The 6,902-nt window shown below is 39.8% G+C and overlaps 1 pseudogene; it reads right to left on the reverse strand.

Moving 5' to 3' along the window:
* Positions 1 to 6,050: 6,050 nt before the first annotated feature.
* Positions 6,051 to 6,453, reverse strand: LOC101687789 (annotated as a pseudogene).
* Positions 6,454 to 6,902: the final 449 nt, after the last annotated feature.

Raw genomic sequence — 6,902 nt, forward strand, 5'->3', positions numbered from 1 at the left:
TGGATGTTAAATGCCAGGCATATAGTAACCATTCAATTCATTTTATTATTATAGACATATTACTCTGGTAGCAATTTTAAGAATAGATTAAATAAATCCAAAATGGAGGAAAGAGAACTAGCAAGGGAGGTGTTGTAATTCATCTGGTCTCAAAAACAGATTTGTTAAGACATTGAGGGGACCGAATCGATGGTTTCCTGGCACATGGTGGGAAGCTGCGGAGTGGTGAGGTAGTAAAATGCAGGGAAGGGGGAACTTAGAAAGGAAAAGTCTAAAGCAGCTTTCCCCTAAAGGATATTCCACAGACTTCTGGAAGAGCGAGAGGTGATAAAGCCAGCAAAATTACATGAAGGTTACATGAAAGATTGTCCGTATTCTAAAATCCAGTTTTCCTAGCCTCTGGACTCTGAATCCCTGGGAACTGGAGATACATAAAGCTATATGAACTCCAAACTACCGCTATAAATAAAATAAGTACTATTCCCTCCATATACTTTATCACTATTTTTCTCATTCATGTCAAAGCTACAGTGATTAATAAATTATAATTTTTTTAAAGATTTTATTTAGTTGACAGACAGAGATCACAAGTAGGCAGAGGGGCAGGCAGAGAGGAGGAAGTAGGCTCCCTGCCGAGCAGAGAGCCCTACACAGGGCTCCATCCCAGGATCCCGAGATCATGACCTGAGCTGAAGGCAGAGGCTTAACCCACTGAGCCACCCAGGCACCCCAAATTATAATTTCTTTACACAGATATTTCTAAAATATAACTTGCAACTTTGGGGTTTTTTTTTTCATTTTTTAATTGTCAAATATCATGTCATGTTTTGGTAAATGGGCCAGAATATCATTATCTCTTTTTTATTTTAATAGCAGACCTTGTTTAAAAAAAAAAAAAAAAAAAAAAAGGTCCTTGTTCTTAAAAATAGTGGTAATTACGCATATCTAGTTCTTGGTAACTACTTTCTAACTTCAGAAATCATCCTGATTCCTTGAGATTCAATAAATATAGCTATAATAGAGAGGAATGGAGGGGGGAGTCATGGAATATTCTGCTGTATCCAAACAATGGCATATTTGTTTGGTAAGTATCCCTTTGCATCAATTGTTTCAGTCACTGTGACTATCCCCATAAATATTTGTACACAGCTGGACATAATTCTGCAGTGCTTAGTTCCCTGTCATAACCTTTCTCCAACCCAAAGGACTCCCAACGAGTACTTGAGTGGAGATTCCTCCAGGTAATTGCAATAGAATCTGTATTCCCCTGCGAAAAGTCTTAGTTTGATGGGTTATAAGAAAAATAACATTAATCTAAAAACAGAGGGAAATGCTAAACAGACAGCTGAGTTGCAAACACTGCAGGACTGCCATTCTGACATACCCAAGACATTAGTCATTGGATCTGCATTTTCAGTTAGGTTGTACATAGCAAAGAAAAGTGAGTGTTATCCAAGTCAGTAAGGATATGGCGAAATAATTGCTACCAGCTCATCTTTCACCACCAACCCATTTCACAGCCTATTGAAGAGCTCTCCAGAACAGAAATTGAGAGAGAACAAATATTCAACTATTATTTGAATAGGATGACAGTTTTGCTTAATTTTACTTTGTCCCTGGAAACCAGAACAAGAATATTTCTAGCCTAGTTAAGTTAATCAGAATGTGCATTCCCCTCCCTGCCTACCCCAGGGCTGTCGCCACCATCACCACCACCACCACCACCCTGCACACACACACACACAACACACACACACTTTTTTGTCTGAAAGTATTTTGGTGGAGTTTAATATTTGAAAGAACTTTTCATCACATGGTATACATTGTCATCTCTACAGATGGGCTTTGGAAAACCAAGAACAATAGTTACGGAGTGAAAATAGCAGAGGTGAATTTGAGACCGGATCCAACTATTCTACCAGAGGTCTAACAGGCTCCAACGTTAGCAAAAAAATTAGAGACTGAGAATCAGAGAGCCAAACCTAAATCCAGCTCAGCTACAGCTGGGACCTAACCTGAAGCCAGTCGTTTTGGTAATCTGGGCCTCTGATTACTGGCACAAGATGAGGGCCTAACACTGGATGATGTCTGTAGTCTCTTGCAGCTGTTGAATTCATTGCTGCTCTGAGCTGCCTGTCCATTCATTCAAGGTCCTGCACATTTGTATTTTCCCAGGCAAAAGACAGCCAGCCTCAGCACCACTCTAGTTCTAAGAAACTCCCGAGGGTTCACCCTAAGGAACACAAGTTTAGATCCTTTCTGCAATTGTCTTATCCTGTGACAAAAACCTATTTCACTTATTTGGCCAAAGGAGCATGTGAAAAAAAAATACATGTAAAAATGTGAGTCAAATGAGGCTAGGTATACAGGATATATCTAAACTCCTAGCTGACTCAGTCAAACCAAGAAAATACCTGAAATATTTAGGAAGTATTCAGGAAAGGAGAATTGAAATAAATGACCTATGCAGTCAAAAAAGTTAGTTGGAAAGGTTAAAACAGAGAAATAATTACCCAAGTGTATTCTATAAGATGTTAAATATCCCTATTTTTAAAAAGAGAGAAGAGAAGTGGTTATTGTGGTCAAATAGTTTGGAACTTGATGGGTTAAATGAGTTAAGTAGATTTTTTTTTTCCTACAGGAGCTCTAATATGGTATGAATCTTTTCCCAAAATCACTAACCGTGGAACCCCCCTTTCCCAAAACATCTCATAATATCATGTGAAAGACAGACCCTATAAGACTCATTAAGTTAAATAAGAGAAAAATGCATTGATAAAACATGTCAATCTGCTTTCCGATATTCACTAATGAATTAACATATGATCTTTAAGAGACACATCCAAAGTTGATGTCTACTTGGGATCTTATTAAGCTAGGAATAAAGTCATTTGTTTCAAACTGACATTTATCAAATATCTAGAAGATTCTCAAATCCCTGCCATCGTATTCCAATACAAATACACTATGTGTACCTTTAGAAAGAGGACTTTGATATTTAGGAACTGAAGAGCCGAATAGGAATAGGAGAAAAATGATTTTTAAAGTGATCTATGTTTGTCTTCCATGGAATTTTTTCCATCTTTTTAAAAAGAAGTTCCTTGGCCAATTCTGGCATCTCTCGGGATATTACAAGCCAGGGTAAACCAGGAGCCTGCTATAACACTTCATTCTTATGCATCATTTAAAAGGCATGTACGCTTCGTGTGATTCCAATAACACTAGGCATACTGAGAACGGGGGTTATGTTAGGACCCCATAAATAATGCTTCATCTAGTCACTGAGGTTTGAGAAACAAAGAAACCTTGTGGAAGAGAGAAGTTACATTTTAGAATAAGGTGTCCTACTTTGTGAATAAGTTGAAGACTTCAAGCCTACAACCACAAAGATGAATAAGAGTCGACAAAACTACACCCTTGCTTTAAAAAGAAATGGAGATTAATTTTTTTTGCAGAAAGGATGGTTGAGGGTATGAGTATGAGAGCATGATCCATAAGAGCATAAAGTACTGCTGTAAAAATGAAAGTCCTGGGGCGCCTGGGTGGCTCAGTGGGTTAAGCCTCTGCCTTCAGCTCAGGTCATGATCTCACGGTCCTGGAATCGAGCCCGGAATTGGGCTTTCCACTCAGCAGGGAGCCCGCTTCCCCCCTCTCTCTCTCTGCCTGCCTCTCTGCCTACTTGTGATCTCTGTCAAATAAATAAATAAAATCTTAAAAGAGAGAGAGAGAGAGTCCTCTCTCAGTACTAAATTGAAGGAAAAGGCTGAAAGTCCATATGATAAAGAGATTTTATTCAGGCATTCTAGAATAGTGAGCTTATGAGTTACACACCAGACCCTAAGGTGAACTTTCTAGGGAGTATTACATAGGAGACCAAAGCCCTCCTGGATAAAATGTACAGGAAAAAAGGAATGAGGCACACATGTTTGCTCCAAGGATGCTGTGCCAGAATCGAAGGGAAGATATAACTATGAGGAAAGCACAATGTCAGTCACTCATTCACCGCGTCTCAGAACGCACAGACCCATGGCTAAGTGCCAGAACATGGAAGTATCTTCTAAAAAGCGTATAAAAGCAAGAACACCCAGGACAGATACTGAGTACACAGGCCAGCTGCAGAACTGGGGCGAGTCTTACCCCCAACAATAGGAGATCTTGATGGCTGATCCCATGACAGATTCAACAACTCACTCAGCAATAGGCATTGGCAGCCTGGGCACCACACACTGTTACTTCTAGAATCATATCCATAGGGTGGCACCGGCAGCAAAGCTGTTACTTTTCATACCAGAAGGCAGTAGACAGACTGTCTAGAGTCAGGGTAAAAGAGAATAAAAAATAGAACATAGAATACCACTTGGTATTTAAAAGAATCAATTTGCTGACTGATATAATGAATGTTGTAACTATTTAGTAGATATGTAAGGGTGGTCTAGAGGTCTCCCACAGTAAAATAGGAGTTGGGTTAGAGAAATACCAACTTGCAACATCATAACATTCTATTTTTATCCCCATGCTGGTGAAGCCTGAGAATTAAGAATTACATAAGAAACAATTGCATAATATTGAAACTCGTTTATTGGAAGAGCCCTGGCTGGCTCTAGCAGTCTTTGTAAACAATGGAAAATCTCATTTAATTGAATTGGCTTAAGTTTGGTCCATTGTGAGAGGCTGTGAATTTGATAACCTATTAAGGTCATCTCCCTAATCACCACAAATGTCCTAATGAATACCGCATTTTTTTCACCTTACTCCCAAAGATAGAGTACTTTGGCTTAGTCCTAGTAGGGTGTTATCGTTTCCAAGCTATATATTCTAGAGTGTAATAAAAATGCACCTTAATCATAGCCATAACAATCATCCACTTGACTATTTTTTCATAACAACAAATAATTTTTATAAAGGTAGTTCATATGTTTATAGCATGCTAGGCTCCTCCATGTGATTGCCTTATCCTATAAGAAGAGGTAAGACATTTACCAGATTAAAAAAAAAAAAAAAAAACAACAAATTTGTTGAATTAGCCAAGGACAAGCAATTACTGAATGATAAAACTGGGTTGAGAACTGATATCTCTGGACTGCAAGTCCAAGCCAGTTCCCTGGTATGGTAATGAACCATACCAGACCACCTCCTCTCCTGTACATTTTCCCAATCTTTGAGTCAATTCAACAAGCTCAAATGTCATCCATACCCACTGGACCAAAAAAAGAAAAAAATCACACAATGAGCTTCATTAAGCTGCATTACCAAGAAGCATTAGACACAGAAATCTGGGGGTTTAAATTCTTTTAGAGTAAAAGATGAGGGGTGCCTGGATGGCTCACTGGGTTAAACCTCTGCCTTCAGCTCGGGTCATGATCTCAGGGTCCTGGGATGAGCCCTGCATTGGGATCTCTGTTCAGTAAGGAGCCTGCTTCCCCCTCTCTCTGCCTGCCTCTCTGCCTACTGGTGATCTCTCTTTAAAATAAATAAATAAAATCTTTTTAAAAATAAATAAATAAAAAATAAAAAAATAAAGTAAAAGATGCTGTTTTTCTTTGTGTTCAACCTTTGCTTTAATTAGTGTCTTTAATGAAATGAATGCCAACACTAGTTTGTTTCTCTCCTAGATGTTCTTACAAAACACTCAGTGGTGTGTTCTTCTCAAGCCGTAATGCTGTTCTTTCCATGAGTTGCACAACCCAACTACCCAGCCAGGAGACAGACAAGGTGTCCCCCTCAGAGGTCCAGTGGCCCTCCCAGTTTATGCCTCCAGCACAAGGAATGACCACATGGTAATAAAAACTAATTCACTACAGGACAGAAATAGACAACAAGGGGAAAAAAAGACTTTCACAATAGTTAGAATGTTTGTCCCTCCCTTGAGGAGACAAATGTGAAGGTTATTTCTGTTGTTGAGCAGTCAAACAGATACACACAGACATACACACATACACATATCCAATCTACTCCTCCTAAAAATAATCTCATTACCCTTAGTCAGGGGTATCTCTATATGAATTTTTTTTCCAGGGTTTATGGAAGATATTACAGTACAGCCGAATGATTCAAACAACTCCACGTGGTGTTTTGAAATTCATCCCAGTTGCAGGCTGAGAGACCTACAGTTTTCACAGAATGCCAAAGAAGGGCTTCCATGGTTCTTTGGCATCAGGATCCACTGTGATGATCTCCGGCTCCAGGACTGAGACTTCAGGGACATAATTATCTTTTCTTCCTCTCTCCTCCTGCAGTTTGATGCAGATACCTCTCACCAGACCTCCCTGATTCCCGCCCATCAGATGCGTGAGCCAGCCTGCTATCTTGCTGCAGAGCTTCTTGCTGGGAATTACGGCGATGTCCCCACACACAGTGTTGTTGGTGTGGAAGTCATTGCTCAGGCAACATGTAGTACTTCTCCGTGATGACCCGCACCACCTTCCTCATGGTTTTGGTGCAAATGTAGCCCATATTGATGCATTCCCGGTAAAAGAGATCCCCATGAGGGCACCTGGGTGGCCCAGTCAGTTAAGCCTCTGTCTTCCGCTCAGGTCATGATGCTGGAGTCCTGGGATGGAGTCCCGCATCGAGCTCCTTACTCAGTGGGGAGTCTGCTTCTACCTCTGCTCTTCACCCTCTCATGTTCTCTCTCTCTCGAATAAATAAAAACTTTAAAAAGGGGGGAGGGGAGGAAGCTTCATATGACTTGTGTTTGGAGATCAACTCAAATAACTCAGTCAGATGTAATCCTACCTAAAGTCAAGAATTACAGGAGTGATAAAGATGTCCACCATGCCATGATATCTGGAAATTCCCAAAGTTTGTGATACATTTTGCTGCTGTAAGAGTTTATACAACCTCAACACAAAAGAAACTACATGAATGATATTAGTTATAATGACATTCCCTTAAAAACAAAA

Source organism: Mustela putorius, unplaced genomic scaffold, assembly GCF_011764305.1.
Source record: "Mustela putorius furo isolate JIRA1106 unplaced genomic scaffold, ASM1176430v1.1 tig00003863_pilon_pilon_pilon, whole genome shotgun sequence".
NCBI classification, from domain to species: Eukaryota; Metazoa; Chordata; class Mammalia; order Carnivora; family Mustelidae; genus Mustela; species Mustela putorius.